Source organism: Ursus arctos, unplaced genomic scaffold (genome assembly GCF_023065955.2).
Source record: "Ursus arctos isolate Adak ecotype North America unplaced genomic scaffold, UrsArc2.0 scaffold_24, whole genome shotgun sequence".
Classification (NCBI taxonomy): domain Eukaryota; kingdom Metazoa; phylum Chordata; class Mammalia; order Carnivora; family Ursidae; genus Ursus; species Ursus arctos.
This window is the reverse complement of record NW_026622919.1, coordinates 40,861,198-40,888,082: the sequence shown is the minus strand read 5'-3', so window position 1 is coordinate 40,888,082 and position 26,885 is coordinate 40,861,198. Positions and strand designations below refer to the sequence as shown.

Genomic DNA, 26,885 nt, shown 5'->3' with positions numbered 1-26,885 from the left:
AGTTCGAGTTCTACACTGGGTATAGAGATTCCTTAAATAAATAAATAAACTTCAAAAACAAAAAAGGAAGATATGTCATCATCATGTAGATTCCAGCAGAGGACTTCATTGGTGGTAGAATTAGGAAAATACAGTTCCCAAAACTTCAGGGTCAGCTTTGGCCCTTTTTCCCCCCCTCTTTTTCACACATCCATTCATCAGAACATAGAGTCAATATTAATTCTTCCCCCTTTCTGGCTCTGCAATTTCCCCATGGTGCCAAATGTGCTCTCGTTCCGAAGGGTACTACTTTTGCAAGTAAAGACAACTCTTCCAAGTCACGAGCTAGCTTCTGGGATTGGTCCTGGGCCCCGCCACCCTACTCTGTCAGCAGTTGTATGTTACTCTATATATGTCGAGAGGTTGGGAGGCAGTTCATATATGAGGCATGCACTTTTGTGTAAATTTGCTTTTCTAGGGACTGAATTATGCTAATCTATACACTGTTTTCCCACGGCAACATATAACTATATGTGTAAAAGTCACATGCACCTGATGAGTAAAAAATCTTCCGGTTCCTAGGTGCTACAGGGAGTAACCCTTCATTTCTTAGTGACTTGAGAATTCTATTATATGCATTTTTAAAAAAAGATTTATTTATTTTAGAGCGAGAGAGGAGAACGAGCAGGAGGGACGAAGGGAGAGGGAGAATCTCAAGCAGAATCCGTGTTGAACCTGGAGCCCCACGAGGGGCTCGATCTCACAATCCTGAGATCATGACCTAGCCGAAAACAAGAGTCAGATGTTTAACCGACTGCACCACCCAGGTGCCCCTGTATGCATTTTTAATTAGTAATCTATAATTAGGAATACTAGTGACACTCCATTTTCAGCGATCTCAAACTTTACTGTTGGGCCTATTCTTGCTTCTTTCCAAAATGAGGAAAAAATTTCCTTAGTCTTAAATTAGAAATTTAAACATTCATGTCAGATCCTGAGATCAGGAGTAGCTTTTGCTTTCTCTAGAAGTACAAAGAATTTAACACCTTGGAACTGCCCCCCCCCCCTTTGATCTCTTTTTGCCTTACATTTTATCTTGGTCCCTATCTCTCCAAACTCTGAACTGTAGAGGGAAGGCTGGGCTGGAGATGGGATGGGGGTCATGGTAGTAAGGATAGAGTTTAGTCCTGTGTCTCCTCTTCCCTTCTACTGCAGTGCACTGCTCTCAGTTGTCAAGTCTATACCGAATTTCCAAGACTCAATTAAGCCTAGTCTTTTGTTTGGCTATGCCAAGGCAGCACAATGATCTTGGAGCTGATGGTTGGGTCTCCATGGGCTAAAGGTCTAGTTTTTGTTTACCAGTTTGCACAAGGGCCAGGCTTCATAGTGATAGCTGGAAAGTAGGGGACTATTAGCCTGCAAGTCCCTCGATGGCACATATGAGATGCCTAGAACATTTTTGTCCAATAAACACTATGCGCTTGATAAACAGACTGAACTTATTGTCCCAAAGTTCAGTGCAGTCACCGCCTTGACAACATCCTTGTGGCTTCTGAGCACCTCCTGGCCAGTAGTGTGTTCTCGGATGTCAACGTTGCCTTTTACACAATTAGCCCCAATGCATTCTAGATGTGATCGTCTTCTTGAAAAGAAATCCCAAGCTCATTATCAGTCACCTGACAGCACCTGCATTCAGGCCTTTAAGTGCAAGTAGGATCCAGAATCTTAAAAGTATCATTATGTCTGTGGCTCCTTACAGGCATCGCGGTCCAAGCGTTTAGTAACCCAGGCAAGGTAATCCAGAGGTCTTGGACCTAGGGTCAGCCGTCAAAGCCTGTAAGCCTAACCAGTCCTCGAGGCCAGCGGCCATGTCCACCTGACACCCGAGGGTCCAGAGCATCAGGCACTGAGGAAGACGCCTCGGCGCGGGCTGCGCAGGCGCGGGCGTCCGTAGAGGGCCCCGGCACTCCAGGCTGCGCAGGCGCATCAGCGGCTCCCGGCGAGTCCCGACGGCGACGGCGGCTACTGAGCGGCCGGGGCGTGGAGCAGCGGTGGCGGCGGCGGGCGGCAACGGAGCAGCCATGAGGGCCGGGCCCAGTCACCGACAGTGAGTGATGGTAGAAGAGGGGTGGGCGGCGGGAGAGAAGAGGGGTGGCCTGGTGGAAGGATACCTTGGCTTGGGGGGGGGGGTCGGCTCTGCCTGTCGGAGGCGAAGGGGCGTGGGGGAGGGACAGTTTGAGGTGATGATGGGAGAATTTGGGGCATAGGTGGCCGGATCGCCCGCGCCAGGGCTGGGCAGCTTGGCGGAGGGGAGGAGGTGAGTGCTGCAGAGTGAAGGAGCCCACGGCAGGGGCAGTGTCCCGCGCTTCCCCGTTTGTCATCGTCCCTTCCCCCAGGAGCTTTCGGTCGCCTCTCCCTTTCCGCTTCTTTCAGAGAATGGTCGCGGGGGGAGGGTGGTGGAGGATGAAAGCCCTGCTGGAGCTGAAGAAGCTAACTCTGATCCAGGCAGGGAAGGGCCGGTCGCCCGGAGTCATGGGCTTTTCTGGGTGGAGGATGGGAGTCAGGAGCCCTCTGTTTAAAGCTGGGAGGGATCTAGGGAAAAAAGCTAGGGGCTTAGGGTCTGACAGGTTCGAAACCACGTCCACCATTGATAAAGCTGATAGATAACCTTGGGCAGGTCCCACTTAACCTTTCTGAATCTCTGAAAGATGCAGCGCCTCAGTGGGCTCTTGCGAGCATCATGGATGTGATTGAGATTGTTGATGAAAACTGTAAATTGTAGGTACTATGCCGATGATACTGTATCACCAACAATATTACGGGATTTTCGACCTTACCGTTATTAGTAGAATGATTGATTTCTTTGTCAAGGCGAACGAAGCATATTGTTTGTAAAACCTCACTAGGCGCATATGTGCGTTCTACGTAGGCACGGTAGATCATGTGCAAAAATACCAGTTTGCGATGTGACTAATTAGCCATCAGACTCGTGTAGGAAAAATACCATACTCTTGGGCATTTTTACAAATGGTGTGTAGCTCCTTACTCAAGAGGAAGGAAATAGAGAATGGAGGGCCAATCTGTTTAATGCTTTTAGAACATAGCTCACTCACGTTCCTCGTGTTGTAACACAGTTGGTACTATTGTGCTTTATTATGAGTGGAGAAAACTAGTTTGAGACAAGCTGGGAGGGCCGCACAATGAGGGATGTGCAAATACAATTTGTTATTTTTAAATTGTAAAAAAAGTTTTCTTTTGCAAGGGAGTTTCTGGTTGCCCCAGGGCCCTGTCTCTGAGGTCAGATAAGCATATACCAGCTTTTCAGCTCCACTTTTTGTTACCCTGCGTGTGGAACCTCCAGGGTGGAGTGTCTCTCAGAGAAAGACAGAAGCAGCTGTGCAAGAGCCCAAGAGGTGGCTGGTTCTTTTCTGAGAGGCTGAAGGAGCACTCCTGAGGCTTTGTTGTTGTTCTTGTTGTTATTTAGGGTAGACAAAGCAGAGGACAGAGTTAAACCGTGTGCTTCTAGAGAGAGAAAATGACTTTCTAGCCACAGCTTTTCAAAGAGGTGAAACTTCTTTCAAAAGGACATAAGGAGACGGATGCTTTAGCTTTGTTGGCTATGAAGATTGATTGAAAGCTTGAAATGGCGAGGCCTTTTGGAAATTAGTGATTTGTCTTTCATCTGAGCAAAGGTAGGGAGTGGCTGTACTAGATCCTTGAAGATTCACAGATAAGAACAGTGAATTATTTTATAGGAATGGGGGAAATGAACCCTAGTTGTCTTTAACTTCTCCATCTGGTAAAACGTGTTTTACCTCTCTTTCCTGGAAATGCACAGTGATATATTATTTTTAATTTTTTGCTCTAGTTCCTTGGCTTTCCCAGTAACTATCCATAACACCATAACACTGATTATCCTTTTTTTTTTAAACGGTAGTTTTAAAAAGAAAGCACTTGTTACTCTTGTCATAGGTCATTTACAGAATGCAAATTTATTCTGTTTTTTACTTCCACACGGAAGATGAAGTAGAGGTATAAAATGTTAGAGCTGGCCTGGTTGTCTTATTTTATTTTAGTAATTGGACGTTTATTTTTAATTTTGGTAATGTATTTTTCCCTCTACTGGAAATTTCCATCGGTTCAAACAAGTCCATAATGCCGCCTGTGTTATGTTAAAATGATAGAGGTTTGTTCAGCTGTGATGAGAATTTCCTGTCCTTTTCTCTATTCTTTTTCCTATTTGTGGTTATTTTTATGTAGTAGATGACTGTTACCAAATGCAGAGTCTTCCCCTGGGGGAGATAAAGGGCATGGTCAGTGCTTTGATTACCTGTTGTGTGAGCAATCTGTCTAAAGTGGGGATGCAAAGGGGAGCCTGGGTGGCACAGTCCCTTAAGGGTCTGACTCTTGGTTTCAGCTCAGGTCATGATCTCAGAGTCCTGAGATCAAAGCCTGCACGGCACTCAGCGGGGGGTTTGCTTGGGATGCTTTCCGGAAACTCCCTCTCCCCTCCTGCTTGTGCTTGCGCTCTGTCTCCAATAAATAAATCCTTGTTTTTTATTTTTTATTTTTTTAAAAGATTTTATTTATTTATTTGACAGAGAGAGTGAGAGAGCACAAGCAGGGGGAGCAGCAGAGGGAGAGGGAGAAACAGGCTCCCCGCCGAGCAGGGTGCCTGATGTGGGACTCGATCCCAGGACCCTGGGATCATGACCTGCGCCAAAGGCAGACGCTTCTCTGACTGAGAACCCAGGTGCCCCCAAATAAACAAATCTTTAAAAAAATGAAATATTCTAACAACAGTAAATAAAAACAAAGTGGGGATGTAGGGACTTCTCATGAATCTCTGAGATAGCTAAAATAAAAGGAATTAATGGTTGCTAGCTCCTTTTTCTTCTGACAAAATTTTTATTTTATTTTATTTACTTATTGGAGGAAGAGAGACAGAGATAGGGAGAGCAATAGCGGAGAGTAGAGGGAGAAGCAGGCTCCCTGTTCAGCGGAGCTCCATCCCAGAACCCTGGGATCATGACCTGAGCCAAACGCAGACACTTAACCGACTGAGCCACCCAGGCACCCCTATTCTGATGAAATTAATAATTTTTTAAAAAGTATCTCATACCTCAGGGGAAACTATTTATTTACTTACTTACTTAGTTACTTACTTAGTAGGCTCCACACCCAGCATGGAGCCCAACTCAGGGCTTGAACTCAAGGCCCTGAGATCAAGCGTCAGACCCTTAACCAACTGAGCCACCGAGGTGCCCCAGGGGAAGACTTCTTAAAACAGTCTATTTAAAAACAAAATTATGGTGTTACAAAATAAAAACAAAACCACGGTGTTTTTACCTCTCTCTTTTTTACTTTGAATATTTGCTTGTGAACAGAATCTTTGTTCCTTTAGAGCCCTTTTGATCTTGCCATCTATTCCTTAACTGAAGTGTCTTTTGTGATATTTTCACAGCTGCTGATAATTGAGCACAAAGGTTTTTTGTTGTTTGTTTTTTGTCAGTTGTTTGGTTTTTGACAGAGCGCTAAAAACTTTAAAGGAGGGCTATATGAGAAGATGTTAAAAAGGAAAAGTAAAGAGGAAAGCAGATTTAACTTAGTGAATTTATAGGTGGTTCTGATGTTTGGAGGATGAAGGATTCAAGAATGTATATATGATTCAGAGTCGCCTCTTGAGGACCAGGTTTTGCTTCTCAGTGTTTAGCACAGTGCATAGTTGTCCTACGAGTAATTGCTCATTAAATATTTGCTGAATCGGGGTGGGGGGAGCCTGGGTAGCTTGGTCAGTTGTCTGACTTTTAATTTCAGCTCAGGTCACGATCTCAGGGCTGTGAGATCGAGCCCCTGTTGGGCTGGTACTCAACAGGGGTCTCCTTGAGATTCTTTCCCTCTCCCTCTGCCCCTCCCCTGGCTCTCTCGGCTGTGCTTGGTCTCTCTCTCTCTCTCTCTCAAATAAATAAATCTTTAAGAAAATATTTGCTGAATGGAAAAATTATAACCAATATAAATCATAACCAGCAAACATGAGTTCAAATCTTCTGCAACTTTGTGTCTCTTTGAATGAGCTTACCTATGTTTCTTTGCCTCAGTTTCTTCATCTATAATAACTGTACTTACTGCACGGGTTGTTGTGAGGGTTAACTGTGTAAGTACATGTAAAATGTTTAGGATAGTACTTAATACTTAGTAAATGCTAAATAAATACTGTGCAACTAGTATTTGTTGGATGCACACTCTTTTTGTGCCCAAATCTATGCTGGTCAGAGGTGTTTATAATGTAGCCCCTGCCCTCTCAGTTCACAGTTTAGCAGAGGAAACAAAGTATGTAAAGTAATCATTACAGACTGTAATACCTTATTTCATCAGATCTGTGATGCCAATGATTGTAAGGCTCGCAATTACTTCAACAGGAAAGAAAAAAGAAATGCTTCTCAGGAGACTGGCATACCTTCAGTTGTAAGGTATGTCCTGTTTTCAGAGAATTGTGAGAAGGAAAGTATGTCTTAGAACTGATGAAATACAGGGGCACCTGGGTGGCTCAGTTGGTTAAGTGTCTGCCTTCGGGCTTACGTCATGATCTCAGGGTCCTGGGATCGAGCCTGGTTTCCAGCTCCCTGCTCAGCGGAGAACCTGCTCCTCTGTCTCCCTCTGCCTGCCGTTCCACTGTTTGTGCATGCGTGCGCACTCTCTCTCTCTCAAATAAATAAATAAAATCTTTTTTTTAAAAAAGATTTTATTTATTTATTCGACAGAGATAGAGACAGCCAGTGAGAGAGGGAACACAAGCAGGGGGAGTGGGAGAGGAAGAAGCAGGCTCCTAGCGGAGGAGCCTGATGTGGGGCTCGATCCCAGAACGCCGGGATCACGCCCTGAGCCGAAGGCAGACGCTTAACCGCTCTGCCACCCAGGCGCCCCGATAAATAAAATCTTTTAAAAAATTGATGAAATACAGTAAGTGCTCTACTAGAGGGAGGTACAACTTGTGAGACTTGATGGAAGGCTGGGTGCGGGTATTGTCAGTAAAGGCCCGTTGCATAACCTGTGTGGTAATGCCCTCACAGATGGACAAGGAGGATGGGGCATTCCAAGCAGATAGTAAAGTCTGAAAGTGGGAAGGGAGAGGGCATTATTGATGTGTACCGCCATTTCGGAGCAAGGAGGAGGAGGAAATGAGCTAAGACTTTGGCAGAGTAACATTGTATAATGCAGCAGAGCAGGACAGGAAGCTTGGAATATTTTCAGGAGAGACATGAGCCTAATTCTTGGATTTCAACTCCTAAAACGTAATAACAACTCTAAAAAGATGATACTAATATATTAAAATGGGAAGTGAGAGTAGTGTGAGAAGCAAAGTGGCCAGAGGAAGGGTTGAAGCTTCACAGCTGACCAGAGTGGGGATAAGTGTGAAGTCACTGTACTCATGGTGAGAGGTGAATGCTTTCTCAGCAGAGAAGTGTTTAATCTATTTCTGTCTTTTCACTGCCTATCAAGGTCTCGATTATGTCCCTTTTAGAGCTTTGTAACTTAGAATGACAAGAAATGCAACTCAAAAGGAAAACTGCTAAATTTTCTTTATTAAAAATGCATTTAGGGGGCGCCTGGGTGGCGCAGTCGTTTAGTGTCTGCCTTCGGCTCAGGGCGTGATCCCAGCGTTCTGGGATCGAGCCCCACATCAGGCTCCTCCACTAGGAGCCTGCTTCTTCCTCTCCCACTCCCCCTGCTTGTGTTCCCTCTCTCGCTGTCTGTCTCTGTCAAATAAGTAAATAAAATCTTTAAAAAAAAAATAAATAAAAATGCATTTAGGGGCACCTGGGTGACTCTGTCGGTTCAGCATCTGCCTTTGGCTCAGGTCATGATCCCAGGGTCCTGGGACTGAGCCCTGAGTCGGGTGCCCTTGCTCAGTGAGGAGTCTGCTTCTTTTTCTGCCCCTCCCCGCTGCTTGTGCTCACGCTCTCTTTCTCTCTCTCAAATAATTAAGTAAAATCTTTTAAAAAATGCATTTTATTTTATTTTATTATTTTTTTAAGCTTTTATTTATTTGAGAGAGAGAGAAAGAGCACACAAGCAGGGGGAGGGGCAGGCAGAGGGAGGGGGAGAAGCAGGCTCCCCGCCGAGCAGGGAGCCTGATGCGAGCAGGGAGCCTGATGCGAGCAGGGAGCCTGATGCGGGGCTTGATCCCAGGACCCCAGGATCATGATCTGAACAGAAGGCAGACGCTCAACCAACTGAGCCACTCTGGCGTCCCTATTTTTATTTTACTTATTTACTTTTTAAAGTTTCAATTATTTAAGTAATCTCTGTATCCAACGTGGGGCTCGAACTCATAACCCCAAGATCAGGAGTCACGTGCCCTTCCAACTGAACCAGCTAGGCACCCCTAAAAATGCGTTTATTTGTTTATTTATTTTAAAATATTTTATTTATTTATTTGACAGAGACAGTGAGAGAGGGATACAAGCAGGGGAAGTGGGGAGAGGGAGAAGCAGGTTTCCTGCTGAGCACGGAGCCGGAGGCCGGGCTCAATCCCAGCACCCTGGGATCATGACCTGAGCTGAAGACAGCCGCTTAACAACTGAACCACCCAGGCTTCCCTATTTATTTTTTTTAGGTAGGCTCCAGGCCCAGTGTGGGGCCCAGTGTGGGGCTTAAACTCATGACCCTGACTGAGATCAAGACCTGAGCTGAGACCAAGAGTCATACACTTAACTGACTGAGTCACTCAGGTGCCCCTAAAAATGCATTTAATACAAGGAGGGTAGTAAGTTGCCAGATTTAAGGTTCAATTATAAAATGGTGGTTTAGTATAACAGTGTATTGTACTGTTTCATGGAAAAATATAGGTCATTTAAGGAGTGGTTTAAAAGACTTAATTACTAATTTTCTGGCAACTAACCCTGAAGCTTGTAGGGAAAAATATGAAAAACTAGAAATAGCATGAGCATGAGTTTGTGTGGTGTCTTTTTCTTTTCACCAGTAAACCAAAACTAGGTTTGAATGTCTTAAGCTTTTTGGTCTCTGGTCTCATTAAAAAAATGTTAGAGTTGATCTTTTCAGCAGTCAAATTCAGCAGACATTCAAGTGCCTACTGTGTGTTAGGCATTGTGTTAGGCACTAGAGTTAAAATATGAATAACATAATCCTTGTTTGTAAGGAGTGCATTTTATTTTTTAGAGGCTCTATGCTCATCATTGCTCATCATGGGGCTTGAGCTCATGACACCAAGATTACGAGTTGCATGCTCTACCAACTGAGCCAGCCAGCTGCCCCTAAAGAGTGCACATTTTTTGAAAGATTTTAATTAATGTGTTTATTTTTTAAAATTTTTTTAAAGATTTATTTATTTATTTATTCGATAGAGATAGAGACAGCCAGCGAGAGAGGGAACACAAGCAGGGGGAGTGGGAGAGGAAGAAGCAGGCTCATAGCAGAAGAGCCTGATGTGGGGCTCGATCCCATAACGCCGGGATCACGCCCTGAGCCGAAGGCAGGCGCTTAACCGCCGTGCCACCCAGGCGCCCCTATTTTTTAATTTTTAAAAAATATTTATTTATTTATTTTAGAGAGAGAGTGTGCAGTGGGGAAGGGGCAGAGGGAGAGGGAGAGAGACTCTCAAGCAGACTGCTGAGTCGGGAGCCGTATTCCGGGCTCGATCTAACGACCCTAACATCATGACCTGAGCTGAAACTAAGAGTCCGACGCTCGACGGACTGAGCCAACCAGGCGCCTCAGAGTCATTTGGGTTTTAAAGAATGAATAAAATTTGGCTGCTTCAGCAAAAAAGAATTAGAGATGATAGTGTTTCAAATACAGAGAACAGCTTGCACAAGGGTACCGAGGTATATGAGTATGGACATGTGGGCCAGTGGTTTAATGTGGCTAGATCATGGGGCATGAGGAAGGAATGGAAAGAAGTGAGGTGAAAGATGATTTGGAGCCCCATTGTGGATGGCCTTGGTGAGGGGTCTGAATTTTATTTTGTAGATACTAGGGAGTTATTGGAGAGTTTTAAGCCAGGTAAGGAACATGTTCATATCACTGTGTAAGAAAAGTAACACTGTTGGCAGTGTGGAAGTTAGATTTTCAAGGGTGAAATTGGCTGTAGGGAGACTAGTTTGTAATGAGACTGGTGTGATGATCACTTTAGAGATATTGAAGATCTCAATTACAGTAGTAAACGGTGGAACTGTAGACAGGTTAAAGAGCTTTTAAGGAGACTGACCAGAAGGATCTTACTGACTTTATGTTGGGGAGTGTGTAAGGGAGAAGGAGTTATCAGAGATGGATTTGAAATTGCTTGCTTGGGCAGCTAAGTGGATGGTGATGTCATTAACCAAGGTAGGAAATACAGGGGTAAGACGGTGTTACATTTGAGGGAAAATGATTTTGATTTTGGTATATTAGATTTGAGGTGTCAGGAAAATCCAGGAGCAAATGTCCAATAGGCTTCTGGATGTTTGGGTCTTGAGTTTAGTAGAAAAGTTCAGAGTGGAGATACAGATCTAGAAATCATTCGAGTATAAGTAAGAGTTAAAGTCAGTGTGATTACCTTGTGAGTCTGTGTTCCAGTTGCTTTATATGTTCATTCACATCATCTTTAGAGTGCATGCACAAGCAGAGGGGGGAGGCAGAGGGAAAGGGAGAAGCAGGCTCCCTGTTGAGCAGGGAGCCGGACACAGGGCTTGATCCCACAGTTTCGGGATCATGACCTGAGCTGAAGGCAGATGCTTAGCCGACTGAGCCACCCAGGTGCCCCATTTTTCCATTTAAAAATTTTTAAAAATTTATTCATTTATGTAATTTCTACACCTCCCCAACATGGGTCTTGAACTCATGACCCTGAGATCGAGTTGCATGCTCTACCAACTGAGCCAGCCAGGCTCCCCAGTGAAATTTCTTTTTCTTTTTTTTTTTCTTTTTCTTTTTCTTTTTTCTTTTCTTTTCTTTCTTTCTTTTTTTTTTTTTTAAGATTTTATTTATTTATTCGACAGAGATAGAGACAGCTAGGGAGAGAGGGAACACAAGCAGGGGGAGTGGGAGAGGAAGAAGCAGGCTCACAGCAGAGGAGCCCGACGTGGGGCTCGATCCCATAACGCCGGGATCACGCCCTGAGCCGAAGGCAGACGCCCAACCGCTGTGCCACCCAGGCACCCCTTTTCTTTTCTTTTCTTTTCTTTTCTTTTCTTTTCTTTTCTTTTCTTTTCTTTTCTTTTCCCTTTCCTTTCCTTTCCTTTCCTTTCCTTTTTTTCTTTTTTTTTCCTTTCCCTCCCTCCCTCCCTCCCTCCCTCCCTTCTTTCTTTCCTTCCTTCCTTCCTTCCTTTCTTCCTTCTCCATACCCAATGTGGAGCTTGAACTCACTGAGATCAAGAGTCACATGCCCTACCGACTGAACCAGCCAGGTGCTCCAAAAACTGCCTTTTCTAACATCAGTTCTATTATAAATGTGGAGGGAAAAGGAATCTATTCCACTGAATACCTCTGATTAGAAACTAGATGGTTTTTATGAACTAGAACCTCAGCGGATTTGGTTTGAAGACCACAGGACAGTTTTGAGCCAGTGCCAGGTTAGTTCAGAGTTGGGATTAGGAACTCAAGCCAACTAACTGTCTAGCTGTCTGCTACCCCCTAGCTTTTTCACCAGTTATGTAAGAACTGAAAACACTGAAATAAATATACCTGATGGTAAGTGAAAGATACACATGCTTTTGTTGCTTTCTGGACGGATAGTTTGGTGTGATTTAGGTGCTTTTTTTGTTGTTTATGATTTTGAAATAAAAGCAGAAACATGTTTTATGAAAGGAAGGAATATGCGGAGTATCTAAAGTTGTTGGTTGATTTTAGCTAAACATTTTAATATTGACATTAAACAGGATGTCTGGCTTTGACAGGAAAATCAAATGCTTGGAATCGCAGACATCCCTAGGGTCTCAACTTGATTCAGGGCTTAACTAACTCCCCATACTTCTCCTCTTCTCCCTTTCCTTGGGGAGTTAAAGTTAAGAGAAAATTAATTCTCTAGATAGGTTTTCTTTTTACCTCTTTAGTATGGAAAATTTCAAATAAATGCAAGAGTAGACATCAGTATAACGAATCCCTATCACTCTGCTACAGTAATTGTCAACCGTGCCAATCTTGTGTTATCTCTGTTGCTCCTACCCACTAACCCACCCACCCTAGGTATTTTTAAACAAATCCCAGATTCAAAAATTAATAAATATTTCTGTGTATATCTCTAAAAGGTAAGGATTAAAAGAAAAATCCCACAAAAAGTAACAAGCATTTTTAAGTTTAATTTAATTTTGAATTTTTTAGTTTTTTTTTTTTTTTTAAAGATTTTATTTATTTATGTGACAGAGAGACAGCCAGCGAGAGAGGGAACACAGCAGGGGAGTGGGAGAGGAAGCAGGCTCCCAGCGGAGAAGCCCGATATGGGACTCGATCCCGGAACGCCGGGATCACGCCCTGAGCCGAAGGCAGACGCTTAACGACTGCGCCACCCAGGCGCCCCTGAATTTTTTAGTTTTTTAAAGATTTTATTTATTTATTTGACAGAGATAGAAAGAGAGCACAAGCAGGGGGAGAGGGAGAAGCAGGCTCCCAATGCGAGTGATCCCAGGACCCCGGGATTACTACCTGAGCCTTAACCAGCTGAACCATCCAGGCACCCCAAGATTTTATTTTTAAGTAATCTCTAGACACAGTGTGGGGCTCGAACGTACAACCCTGAGAGCAAGAGTTGCATGCTGTACTGACTGAGCCAGCCGGTGCGCCTAACAAGCATTTCTTTCTTTTTTTTTTTTAAGATTTTATTTATTTATTCATTCGGCAGAGATAGAGACAGCCAGCGAGAGAGGGAACACAAGCAGGGGGCGTGGGAGAGAAAGAAGCAGGCTCATAGTGGAGGAGCCCAATGTGGGGCTCGATCCCACAACGCCGGGATCACGCCCTGAGCCGAAGGCAGACGCCCAACCGCTGTGCCACCCAGGCGCCCCAGTGCCACCCAGGCGCCCCCTAACAAGCATTTCTTAATACCATCAATTATCTAGTTTTCACATTTCCCCCGTTATACCAATAATTTTTCAACTGTTTATTGAAACAGTATCCAAATAAAATCCATACATTATGGTTTTCTTATGTCTGTTGTTTAGCTTTATTTTTTATTTTTATTTTTTAAAGATTTTATTTATTTATTTGACAGGCAGCGAGAGAAGGAACACAAGCAGGGGGAGTGGGAGAGGGAGAAGCAGACTTCCTGCTGAGCAGGGAGCCCAATGTGGGGCTCGATCCCAGAACGCTGGGATCATGACCTGAGCTGAAGGCAGACGCTTAACGACTGAGCCACCCAGGCGTCCCTGTTGTTTAGCTTTTAATCTGTATGTCTGTCCTCCATTTCTTCATGTATTTATTGAAGATCTCTTTAAAAGCTGCTATCACTCCTTTTTGTCTGCAAAGTAAGATACCCCTTTTTCAGCTTTGTTCCTTTCTTGCTGTCTTTCAAAGCAACAGGTCATTCAAAACAAAGATTTATGCATTGCCCACTTTGTGCTGGGAGCTAAGAAGTAGCTAATGTAGTTAACTCCTGCCCACCCAGGGTTTATGTCCTGATGGGAGAAACAAAGTTAACTGTCAGTTACAGAATACAACATATTAAGAGTGATGTTAGAAGACCTCTGGGTTCAGTGGAAACATGTTAACCCTTAATCTATATTTGGGGGATCAAGAAAGGCTTGTGGATGGAGGAATGTCCAAGGTAAGACCTGAAGGATGAGTAGGAATTGGATGAGGAATGAGGGAAGCTTGCTGACAACAGAGGGACCATTGTTTGTAACAAACACAGGAAGTTTGTAGTGCCTGAGTGGCTCAGTTGGTTAAACCTCCGACTTTGGCTCAGGTCACAATCTTAGTGTCTTGGGATCGAGCCCTGCCTGGAGCTCTACACTCAGCATGGTGTCTGAGGATTCTCTCTTTCTCCCCATGCCCCTTCCCCTGTTGGTGCACGCGGGCGCGCGCTCTCTCTTTCTCTCTTTCATAAATAAATAAAATCTTTGGGAAAAAAGAAACACGCAAGAGTGGCACCTGGGTAGCTCAGTTGGTTAATCATCTGCCTTTGGCTCAGGTCATGATCCCGGGATCCTGGGATCAAGTCCCGCATCAGGCTCCCTGCTCATCGGGGAGCCTGCTTCTCCCTCTCCCTCTGCCACTTCCACTGCTTATGCTCTATCACCTTCTCTCTGTCAAATAAATAAAATCTTTAGCAAAAAAGAAAAAAAGATTAGGGGCGCCTGGGTGGCTCAGTGGTTAAGTGTCTGCCTTCGGCTCAGGGCGTGATCCTGGCATTATGGGATCGAGCCCCACATCAGGCTCCTCCGCTGGGAGCCTGCTTCTTCCTCTTCCACTCCCCCTGCTTGTGTTCCCTCTCTCGCTGGCTGTCTCTCTCTGTCAAATAAATAAATAAAATCTTAAAAAAAAAAAAAAAGAAAAAAAGATTAAAAAATCTAAGAAGTTTAACATTTATATTTTCACTATTTGAAGTAAATAGCATGTCTTTTAGGAGAATTGGGTTTTCAACTTTATTGTATCATATATATATTTATATATTTATTATATATATATATTTTTAAAGATTTTATTTATTTATTTGAGAGAGCGAGAGAAAGTGAGTGCACAGGGGTGGGGGGGGGCCAGAAGCAGACTCCCCACTGAGCAGGGAGCTGAGCTTGGGGCTCCACCCCAGGACCTGGAGATCACCACTCCAGCTGAAGGCAGATGCTCAACTGACTGAACCACCCAGGCATCCCTGTACCATATAATAATACATATCTTTATACAAAGTATTTTTCTTTCTTTTTTTAAAGATTTTGCTTGTTTTTTTTTGTTTGTTTGTTTTGGTTTGTTTGTTTTTTTAAGATTTTATTTATTTGAGAGAGAGCACGCACGAACGGGGTGGGGGAGGGATAGAGGGAAAGGAACAAGCAGACTCCCTGCTGAGCAGTGAGCCTGATGCAGGACTTGATCCCAGGACCCTGGGATCATGACCTGAGCCGAAGGCAGACACTTAACCAACTGAGCCACCCAGGCACCCCTATCTGTCTGTCTGTCTGTCTATCTATCTATTTATCTATCTATTTTTCCTATTTATTTTAAGGATTTTTTTTTTTTTTTTGGTTTTATTGTAAGTCATGTCTACACCCAACATGGGGCTAGAACTCACAACCCCAAAATCAAGAGTCACATGCTCCATGGACTCTCAGCCAGCCAGACACAACTATACAGAGTGTTTTTCTTTCCTTCTGCACAACTTAGGAAATCCCAGAGCAGCTGTGCAAGTAAAAAAATCAGAACCTTAAAAAATAAACATACGATTTCCAACCTTTACAATATCGTCATCATCTTTGTTAAAGTAATCCTAGGCAGCTTATCCCCACCTAAAAGTAGACACTTTTGCAGAAGGTTTAAAAAAGTCTTTGACAGCTGATTGTAAAATTTATATAGAAAGGCAGAGGGACCAAGATAGCCAAAACAATTTTGAAAAAGGACAACGAAGTTGGAAGATTCATACTGCCTGATTTCAAGACTTAGTAGACAGGTACGATAATCAAGACAGTCTGGTATTGGCAAAAGGATAGTTTGACAGATCAATGAACAAAATAGAACGTCCAGAAATAGACCCACACTATTAAATATAGTCATTTGATTTCTGACAGAGGTGCAAAGGCAAGTCAAAGGAGAAAAGATAGAGTTCTTCTTGGGGCACCTGGGTGGCTCAGTCGGTTAAGTGTCTGCCTTCCGCTCAGGTCATGATGCCAGGGTCTTGGGATCGAGTACCGCATCGGGCTCCCTGCTCAGCGGAGAGCCTGCTTCTCCCTCTCCCTCTGCCTGCCATTCCCCCTGCTTGTGCTCTTTCTGTCTGTGAAATAAATACATTAAAAAAAATTTAACAAAGATAGAGCTCTTCTCGACAATGAATTGTTGGAACAACTAGATATCTTTAAGTTAAAAAAAAAAGAAAAAATGTACCTCAACCTATACATCATACCATTTGTAAAAATTAACTCAAAATCGGTCACAGACCTAAATGTAAAATGGAAAACTATAAAATATTTTAAATAAAACTGGAGAAAATCTTTGTTTCCTTGAGTCAGGTAAAGCGGTCTTAGATACAACACCAAAAACAAGATCCATGAAACTAAAAAAAGAATTGATAAACTGGGCTTCATCAAAATTTGAAACTTTTACTCTGCAAAAGATACTGTTAAGTGAATGAAAAGTCAGACAAGGGGCTTGGCTGGCTTAGTTGGTAGAGCACGTGACTCTTGATCTCAGCGTCATGAGTTTGAGCCCCATGTTGGGCATGGAGCTTACCTTAAAAGAAAAAAAAGTAGGGGCGCTGGGTGGTTCAGTCGTTAAGTGTCTGCCTTTGGCTCAGGGCGTGATCCCAGGGTCCTAGGATCGAGCTCTGCATTGGGCTCCCTGCTCCGCTGGGAGCCTGCTTCTCCCTCTTCTGCTGCTGCTGCTCCCTCCTGCTTGTGTTCCCTTTCCTGCTGGCTGTCTCTCTCTCTGCCAAATAAATAAATAAAATCTTAAAAAAAAAAAAAAGTGAAAAAAGAAAGGAGAAGACACAGATGGGGAGAAAATATTTGCAAGTCATATATCAGACATGCATAGACCCATATCTAGAATGTATAAAGAACTCAAAGCTCATCAAGAAGCAAACAGCATGGGGCGCCTGGGTAGCGCAGTCGTTAAGCGTCTGCCTTCAGCTCAGGGCGTGATCCCAGCATTCCGGGATCGAGTCCCACATCGGGCTCCTCCGCTGGGAGCCTGCTTCTTCCTCTCTCACTCCCCCTGCTTGTGTTCCCTCTCTCGCTGGCTGTCTCTCTGTCACATAAATAAATAAAATCTTAAAAAAAAAAAAAAGCAAACAGCAGCATAAAAAAATGAGTGAAAGATTTGAATAGGGGCACCTGGGTGGCTCAGTCAGTTAAGCCTCTGACTTTTTTTTTTTTTTTAATTTTATTTATTTGACGGGGTGGGGGCACAGGCAGGGGGGAGCAGCAGAAGAAGAGGGAGAAGCAGGCTCCCTGCTGATAAGGGAGCCTGATGTGGGGCTCGATCCCAGGACCCCAGGGATCATGACTTGAACCGAAGGCAGATGCTTAACTGACTGAGCCACCCAGGCGCCCCTAATTTTATTTATTATGTTCCATTAGCCAACATATGGTACATCATTAGTTTTTGATGTAGTGTTCAACGATTCATTAGTTGCATATAACACCCTGTGCTTATCACAACACATGCCCTTCTCAATACCCATCACCCAGTTACCCCATCCCCCCACCCCCTCCTTCTGTAACCCTCAGTTTGTTTCCTGGCGTCCAGTCTCTCATGGTTTGTCTCCCTCTCTGATTTCTTCCCAGTTTTCCCTCCCTTCCCCTGTCGTCCTCTGCTCTATTCCTTATGTTTCACATATGAGTGAAACTATATGATAATTGTCTTTTCTGCTTGACTTATTTCACTTAGCATAATCCCCTCCAGTTCATCCATGTCAATGCAAATGGTAGGTATTCATCCTTTCTGATGGCTGAGTAATATTCCATCATATATATGAACCACATCTTCTTTATCCATTCATCTGTTGAAGGGCGTCTCAGCTCCTTCCACAGTTTGGCTATTGTGGACATCGCTGCTATGAACATTGGGGTGCAGGTGCCCCTTCTTTTCACTACATCAGTATCTTTGGGATAAATACCTAGTAGTGCAATTGCTGGGTCGCAGGGTAGCTCTGTTTTTCATGTCTTGAGGAACCTCTATACTGTTTTCCGGAGTGGCAGTATCAGCTTGCATTCCCACCACCAGTGTAAGAGCGTTCCGCTTTCTCCACATCCTCGCCAACATTTGTTGTTTCCTATCTTGTTAATTTTTGCCGTTCTAACTTGCATAAGGTGATATCTCATTGTGGTTTTGATTTGTATTTCCCTGATTGAGCCTCTGACTCTTGACTTCAGCTCAGGTTGTGATCTCAGGGTCCTGAGATCGAGCCCCGCGTTGGACTCTGCGCTCAGTGGGGAGTCCTCTGGAGATTCTCTCTCTCCCTCTGCTCCTCCCTGTGCTCGCTTGCTCTCTTTCTCAAATAAATAAATATATTTATTTAAAAGATTTTATTTATTTATTTTACAGAGCATAAGCAGGGGGAGTGGCAGGCAGAGGGACAGGGAGAAGCAGGCTCCCTGATGAGCAGGGAGCCTGATGTAAGGCTTGATCCCAGGACCCTGGGATCATGACCTGAACTGAAGGCAGATGCTTAACCAGCTGAGCCACCCAGCACCCCAATAAGTAAATCTTTAAAAAGAAAAAGAAAGATTTGAATAACTTCATTGGAGAAGATAGTTTTTTTTTTTCTTTTTTTGAGAGAGAGCAAGTAGGGGAGGTGCAGAGGGAGAGAGAGAGAACTTTAAGCAGGCTCCATACTCAGCAGTGTGGAGCCCAATGTGGGGCTCGATTCCATGACCCTGAGGTCATGCCCTGAGCCGAAATCAAGAGTCAGTTGCCTAACCGGCTGAGCCACCAAGGTGCCTCTGGAGAAGATAGATTAATGGCAGGTAAGTGCGTGAGAATGTGCTCAGCGTCTCAGTCATTAGAGAAATGCAAGTTAAAATCATAATGAGATATGCCATTAGAATGGCTAAAAAACAACAGAAAACTGACTAGATTATGGGCTGGCAGGGATGTGGAACAACTAGAACTTTGGAAAACACTGTGGTAGTTTCTCACTAAGTAAAACATACGCTTAACATATGACCTAAGTATCTACCCGAGTGGAATGGCAACCTATGACGTAAAAACCTGTATGTGAATATTTATAGCAGCTTTATTTGTACTCAACCAAAAACTAGAAACAACCTGCATATCCTTCAACTTCAGTACGGATAAACCAACTACAATATAGTCACACAGTAGAATACTACTTAGCAATAAAAAGGAACTATTTATATATGTAATAATATTAGTGATTATATGACAATATGAATGAATCTCATATGCATGTGGTAAGTGAAAGAAGCCAAACTCAAAAGGCTCCTCACTATATGATTGCATTTATTTGGCATTCTAGAAAACTGAAACCTACAGGGACAGTGAAGAACAGATGAGTGATTTTCTCGGGCTAAGGGTAGGGGAATGTTTTACTACAAAGGGATATCATGAGATTTCTGGGGGGTGATGGAACTGTTCTGTACCTTGATTGTGGTTACACAACTGTATGCTTATGAGAACTTTTAGAACTGAACACTAAAAAATGAATTTTACTGTGTAAAACTAAAAAAAAAATTTGGGGGTGGAAGAGGGAGACTTTAAAGAATTCCAGAAATGTAATTTCCTAAATATATTTAAATTTTAACTTAATTTTATTTCTGTTTTGAATATATTTTAAGTAACTTAAAAGATACATAGTGTGGGGGTGGCTGGCTGGCTCAGTCAGTAGAGCATAAGACTCGATCTAGGGGTTGTGAGTTTGAGCCCCACATTGGGTGTAGAGCCTACTTAAAAAAAAATGCATAGTGAAAAGTCTCTGAGTGGCAATTTTAGCTCCTTTAGAATTTCTTCATTTTACTTTGAAATTCAGTCGTGTACTCTGATTCTTAAGACTTCAAGAATATTTTGCCGTTTATTTTCTACTTTAAGTTTGCTTATTCTCAATGAGCATGATGCTGCTAGCTTTCCTTCCCCACGCTCTTCCTATCCTGGGACACTGCTGTGTCACCTAAAGATATATTCTCTACTTCAGTGCATGAAAAACATATAGGAAGAGATTTATCAAGTTAATTGGGGGGATATGTGAATATCATCCAAAGTGTAGCCAAGCTCTATCTGTTCTCCCAGGGATTACTTAATGAACTGAAGCTTGGACATTCAGAATATTGTGGCAGGACACATCCTTCAAATTCTTGGAAGATAAGTATTACAGCTTCTAGGTTGTGGATTTTCAGATTTGGTAAGACATTGAGAAAATTGTCTGTGATTTTTGGACAGCTGGACCAGGCCCAGTATTGATTAACAGTGTTTCCCCCTCGCTTGGCCATCCATCCTCTTCCCTCTGCCACTGCTTTCTTGTGAGAGGCAGTTTGAACTATTTGCTAGTGTTTCTAGATCACGTGTCTGCTCTTTTTTTGCACAGCTACTCTGATTTTCCACCACATCTCAAATTTCAAGGTAAGGACTTTTATTTAGATAAAGTAAGATCATTTCTCTTAGTAGGAGGTTGTTGGGTGACTAGTTAGGCTCCTTTGTGTCACCTAAATATCTGCCTGCTCTTGGTAAATTGTTAATCCAGCTGATCTCTAGTCCCTTAATGTTATTCTCTCCTCTACCTTTCCCTCAAAGGCTATCAGGTGAAAGTTACCTTTACTTCTTTTTTCCCCACCTGCAGACTTTACTATATTCATGTTGGCCTTTACTTTCTTGGCCATATTGTTAATTCTTCTGTGACCTTGTTGTATCATTGTTTCTCTTTCATTTGAATCTTCAGTCTTTATGTCTGTATTTCTTTTCTTTTCTTTTTTTTTTTTTTTTTTTAAGATTTTATTTATTTGAGAGAGAGAGAAAGAATGAGAGAGAGATCACAAGCAAGGGAGAAGGGTAGAGGGAGAAGCTGACTTCCCCTGAGCAGGGTGCCTGATGTGGGACTCATCCCAGGACCCTGGGACCATGACCTGAGCCAAAGGCAAACGCTTAACCGGTTGAGCTTCCCAGGCGCCTGTCTGTATTTATTTCTTTTCCCCAATTCTTTATCTCCACCCTACCCCCAGTTACTGCTTAGTTTCTCTTTTGTTCGTAAAAGTGGTCTTCCTCCTGATCTCTTCACTTTCTCACAGCCTGTTTATTCCTCAAGCACGTAATTTGATTTTATCCCCACCACTGCACTGAAATTTCTCTGCTCGGTGACCTAATTGTCAAACCCAGATAATGCTTTTCAGTCCTCTGTTTTGCCTCTCTGCTTCTTTTATTTTATTTTATTTTTAAAAAGATTATTAATTTATTTATTTGACAGAGAGAGAGAGAGAGGGACAGCGAGAGAGGGAACACAAGCAGGGAAGGTGGGAGAGGGAGAAGCAGGTTTTCTGCAGAGCAGGGAGCCCAGTGCAGGGCTCAATCCCAGGACCCTGGGATCATGACCTGAGCTGAAGGCGGACGCTTAACGACCGAGCCACCCAGGTGCCCCTGCTTCTTTTATTTATTTTTTTAAATTTTCCCGCCTTTCTGCTTTATTTATTTATTTAATTAATTTTTATTTTTTATGGAGGAAGGGGCAGAGGGAGAGGGAAAGGAAGAGAGAATTCTAAGCAGGCTCCACGCCCTTCTCCATCTCACAAACCTGAGATCATGACCTGAGCCAGAATCAAGAGTTGGATGCCTAAGGACTGAGCCACCCAGGCACCCCATCTCTCTGCTTCTTTAAACTGTGGATATTGTCCACACTTGGTTTTTCTCTTCTTATTCCTGTTTAGTCTCCCTCATAGTCTCATAGTCTCCTTTTCTTCTATCCAGTCTCTACATGTTAATGTTTCTGAGAATTCTGTTCTTAGCCACCTTTTCCTTCTTCATTTTTCACAGGTAATGTAATTCACCATACACAGAGACACAGCATCTGAATCTCTGTATTTAACTCAAATCTTTCTCTCCTGGGATCTAGGAGAGAAAATCTATATTTCCAAAATCCACTTGCATTATCTTATGGGCACTTTGGAATTCATTATTTTTCCCACAAAATCTAAACCTTCTAGATTCTCTGCTTATTAATAGCCATGCAGTTGCCTAAGTCAAAAACACTGGATTTGACCTTGCTCCTTCCTTCTCCCTTATTACTTGTATCTCCTTGATTCCTAGATCTGATTTTAACCTCGAAGATCTCCTAAATCGGCCTTTCTTTTCCAACCATCCAAAGTCTTGGATTAGACAATTTTTTTCTCTCCTTGGACAGTTGGCAGTAACTGGTCTGTGTGCCTCAAGTCTTATCACCCCTTCAGTTGATCTACCACACTGCCACAAGAGTGATCTTCCTAAATTGTGCAATTACTTATGCCCTTTCCCTTTAGGACCCTTCATTATCCACCATACCTAATATATAGCAGATGATTGATTCCATCTTCCTTCCTCCTTTCCTCATTATATTTTTGCTCAAGCTATTTTCTTTCCCTCTATGGATGCTTCTTCTAAAACAGACAAACATAACCCATAATTGTTGAATCTCCTAACTAATCTTTAGGATTTAGCTCATAGCTCATTTCTTCTGTGAAGTCTTCCCAGTTCCCAAGACAGAATTAATCACTCCTACTGTTGGGCTACTGTGACATTTTATTATCCTTCTAGCATTGCATTTATTATTTAAATGTTGTTTTGTTTTTTCAACTGGATTGCGAGCTTTTTGTGGGTAGGGGTAACTAAGCCTGCCAAATTTATTGAGTTTCTAGTACGTGTGGAACACTAGTAATACACTGGTAATCAAGGTAGACAAAATCCCTCTTCTTATGGAGCTTGTATTCTAAGGATTAACAGACAACAAACAGCTTTTTAAAAGCCATTTAATGAGGGGTCCCTGGGTAGCTCGGTCGGTTAAGTGTCTGCCTTCAGCTTGGGTCATGATCCCAGGGTCCTGGAATTGAGCCCTGCATTGGGCTGGCTCCCTGCTCAGTGGGGAGTCTGCTTCTCCCTCTCCCTCTTCCTCTCCCCCCCAACTCATGCTCTCTCTCTAGCTTCCTCTCTCTCAAGTAAATAAACAAAATCCTTTTTTAAAAAACCCATTTAATGATAAATAATATGCAGAGAATTAAAATAGAGTGATGTCTTAGAGAATGAATGGGTAGCTGCTTCAGAGTAGAATAGGAATACCTCTCTGAGAGTGTGGCAGTTAAGATCTAGGAGAATTCAGAGACTACCAGATCAGACATTCTAATGCAAAGCTAAAGAGGAATGAACATGGTATCTTGGAGGAATAGAAATAAAGCTAATAGGGCTTGAAAATGGTAGGTGAGAGGAAGAATGGTGCCAGAAGAAGGCAGAGACCAGATGACACGGAGATTTGAAAGCTAGGGTAATGTGTTTTTTGGAGGTTTTTAAGTGGGGATATGATGTGAGTTGATTTGTAATTAGAAGGAATGTTCTGGTTACTGTGTGGAAATGGGTTGATTGTAGGGGGATCCAGAGTAGAGGCAAAGAGACTAGTTACAAGACTTGTACTGATTCAGATGAGAGTTGATGGTGACTTAGACCAGAGTGATGGTAGACGACCTGTAGAGAAGTAGACAGATTTGGAGTTTCTTTTGGAAATGAAGTGGACCCAGGCTTGCTTAGGGATTGGCAGCAGCTAGAGGGAGTGAGACAAAGAGAGGAATCATGCCTGACTTCTGCATTATTGGCTAGAGCAACTAGGTAGGTAAATGGTGATGATATTTATTGAGATGGGTAGGACTCTGGCAGAACATACTTGTTAAGAATTTTGTTTTGAGGGACACCTGGGTGACTCAGTCGGTTAAGCGCCTGCCTTAAGCTCGGGTCATGATCCCAGGGTCCTGGAATCGAGCCCTGCCTTGGGCTCCCTGCTCATTGGGGAGTCTGCTTCTCCTTCTGCCCCTCACCCTGCTCATGCTCTCTCTCTCGCTCTCAAATAAATAAAATCATAAAAAAATTTTTTTTGTTTGTTTTGGTCAGGGTGGCTGGGTGGTGCAGTTGATTAAGTGTCAGACTCTTAGTTTCAGCTCAGGTCGTAATCTCAGGGTTGTGAGATCAAGCCCCGTGTTGGGCTCCCTGCTTGGCCCAATGTCTGCTTGAAATTCTATCTTCCTTTCCCCCTGCCCCTTCCACTTGTGCTCTCTCTCTCTAAAATAAATAAATCTTAAAAAAAAAAAAAAAAACTACTTTGCATTAGACACTTCCTGATTTAAAAAAAAATTTTTTTTTTGGTCATGTCAAATTTGAGATGTTTGTTAGACAACCAGCTGGAGCTATAAGATAGTTAGCTAGAAAAGCCTGGCATTCCTCAGAGAAATCGGGGCTGGACTCATAGACTTGTGAATCATCAGCATGTAGATAGAATTTGAAGTCCTCAAATTCAGTCAGAAGAGCACCTAGGAATGGATTGTGGCTAGAGAAGAGGGGTCTGAAGGAGAAGGAGCAGCCAGTGAGGTAGGAGGAAAACCAGTAATGTTATAGAAGCCAAGTAAATGTGTTTCAAGGATGGAATGGGTCACTACATTAATTATTGTCTCAGAGGAGAACAGAGGAGAGTACCCATGGGATTTTGTAACCTGGAGGTTATTGGTTGACCTTGAGTAGAACCACTCATTGGAATGATGGAGTTAGAAGTCTGTTTGTAGTAGATTGAGGAGAAAATAATGAAGAAGCATTTGATCCGGGATACCTGGGTGGTTCAGTTGTTAAGCGTCTGCCTTCAGCACAGGTCATGATCCCAGAGTCCTGGGATTGAGCCCAGCATCGGGCTCTTTACCTAGAGGGGAGCCTGCTTCTCCCTCTGCCTGCTGCTCCGCTTGCTTGTGCTCTCTGTCTCTCTCTCTGACAAATAAGTAAATAAAATCTTTAAAACAAACAAAAAGAAGCATTTGATCCTTTTTTATTTTCAAATAATGACGCAGAGGTTTTGGAAACCAATTTCTGAAAACGCCCTGTGTCATTATTATTAAATCCTTACCTATTTGTATTTGAATGTGGTTGTATATTTTCGTTGAAGTGCTGTAATAACTTAATGTTTCTGTACCACCATTTTAGATGGATTCCTGTGCTCTAAGAATCTAGTAAAACTAGGGTTATGAGCAATACAGATACACTACACTGGTTGAGTGAATGAGACTGTTTTTAAGGGTTAGGTTCCTGGTTTTGGAAAAACAGACTGGCTTGACCTTGGCCTTACAAATACATCAGTTTTCTCAGCTGTCAGATGAGGATAACAGGACCAGTTTAGCTCATGCGTGGTTGTGAGGCATGGCTACTAATGAAAATAATTGTAAAACACTTTTGCAAGTTAAAGTGTGATATAAATGCTAAATAATAGTTCTTTATTGGGATGTTGTGAAAATTAGCAACATGCTGTCTGTTAGAGGCCCTAAGTTCATTTTGAGAAAGGTGATACATTTTTATAAATACAATTTGAAGAAAAAAATAGCTCTGGATTTGGGGAAAGACATGCTACCCTGATTTCTGGAATTTAACAATTATGGAATCACAATGAAACAAATTTTAGTCAAAGAGTATTTTTTTTTTAAAGATTTTATTTATTCATTTGAGAGAGAATGAGAGAGCACAATCAGGGGGAGCGGAAGAGGGAGAAGCAGGCTCCCTGCTTAGCAGGGAGCCTGATGTGGGGCTCGAACCCAGGACCCTGAGATCATGACCTGAGCTGAAGGCAGTTGCTTAACCAACTAAGCCACCCAGGTGCCCCTCAAAGAATATTTCTAAAGGATTTATTATAATACCACTTCAGAGGATTCGTATCACAAGAGTTTTTATCATTCTTGGTTTTTTGGTTCAAGTGAGGGTATGAATGCCACCCTATGGCAGTTACAATGCTGAATGTTAAAAGGACTGGTAGTGGTGATTTTTTATCTATATTTAAAGCATCATAGCCAATTAGTGGAACCACTCACAAAAAAAGCATTGAAAATGCATTTTAATTTATTTTAGGCAACATCATATAGCCACTTCCATGAAGGCTTAGGTGATGGCTGCAGTTAGGCTTGGAGGAGGGACATGGTGCCATTTCAGGCAAAGCTAGCACTCCTTGTTCCACACCTGAGTTTAAATATAGAATCCGTGGCATCATTACCTATAATGTACTTAGCAAATGCTTGAAATTTGAATCTGATGAACTAAATTTTTCTTGGCCTCTAAAGCGGCATTAACAATAGAGCAAACTTGGGATGTGGTTCTTTTATGTCTGAAACTGATACGGGAAAACTGAAATGGTTAAGCAATAATCTGCTGACATGCTTAGAACTTTACCCTGCTGACAGCTCAGGAGGGATCTTGTGTATTGTTTTTTCAGTAGGGACCTGTGTATTGCTAATTTTAAAACAAAAGTGTGTGAAGTTCTTAGCTTTACATAGGTTGGAATTGAATCCTTTTTCTGGAATTTGAGTTCTCCCACAATTCATTCCCTCTTTTTTTTTTTTTTAAGATTTTTATTTTTAAGTAATCTCTACCCCCAACTTGAGGCTCAAACTCATAACCCTGAGATCAAGAGTCACATGCTCTACCCGACTGAGCCAGCCAGGCGCCCCCATTCCCTCTCTCTATCAAGGACAAGTAAAGGGCTTAGCTTTCTTTTCCTCTTTATCAAGACTTTGTTGCATCCAGGCGTTATTTGCTTTTCTTTTGCATTTGATGACTGGAACAGGGGTCCCCCCTGTTTCCACAGCAGGGCAGTTGAGTACGCTTACTTTCTTAGAGATGCTTTACCTCTATGGGTGTATTTAGATTTTATTTGCTTCCATTATCTCCCTTGTTCGTTGTAGACTTGGGGATCGGCTTCAGCTGTTTTATGTTCAGGTAAAGGTTCATCTTATATTCTTATTTTAGTTCCTTTGAATTTGATTTGCAGTTTACCTGTATCCATTCTTTTTAATAGCTGCCTTCCCAAAGTAGATGTTTCACAAAGCTTCTGTTTATTTGACAGCGATAGAGACAGCCAGTGAGAGAGGGAACACAAGCAGCGGGAGTGGGAGAGGAAGAAGCAGGCTCATGGCAGAGGAGCCTGATGTGGGGCTCGATCCCATAACGCCGGATCACGCCCTGAGCCGAAGGCAGATGCTTAACGACTGAGCCACGCAGGCGCTCCTGTTCTAAACATTTTTAGGAATGTATTACTTATGCTAGGCACTCTTATCTCCCCTACC

The 26,885-nt window shown here is 42.8% G+C and overlaps 1 protein-coding gene across 1 annotated transcript in view; it reads left to right on the top strand.

The window, feature by feature from the left end:
• The first annotated feature begins 1,944 nt into the window (after positions 1–1,944).
• Positions 1,945–26,885, top strand: part of FAM222B (family with sequence similarity 222 member B) — a 77,835-nt gene continuing 52,894 nt past the window's right edge. Inside the window, exon 1 of the mRNA XM_026517730.4 lies at positions 1,945–2,086. The gene's annotated coding sequence lies outside the window, so the exon portion shown is untranslated. The remainder of the gene's footprint in view (positions 2,087–26,885) is intronic.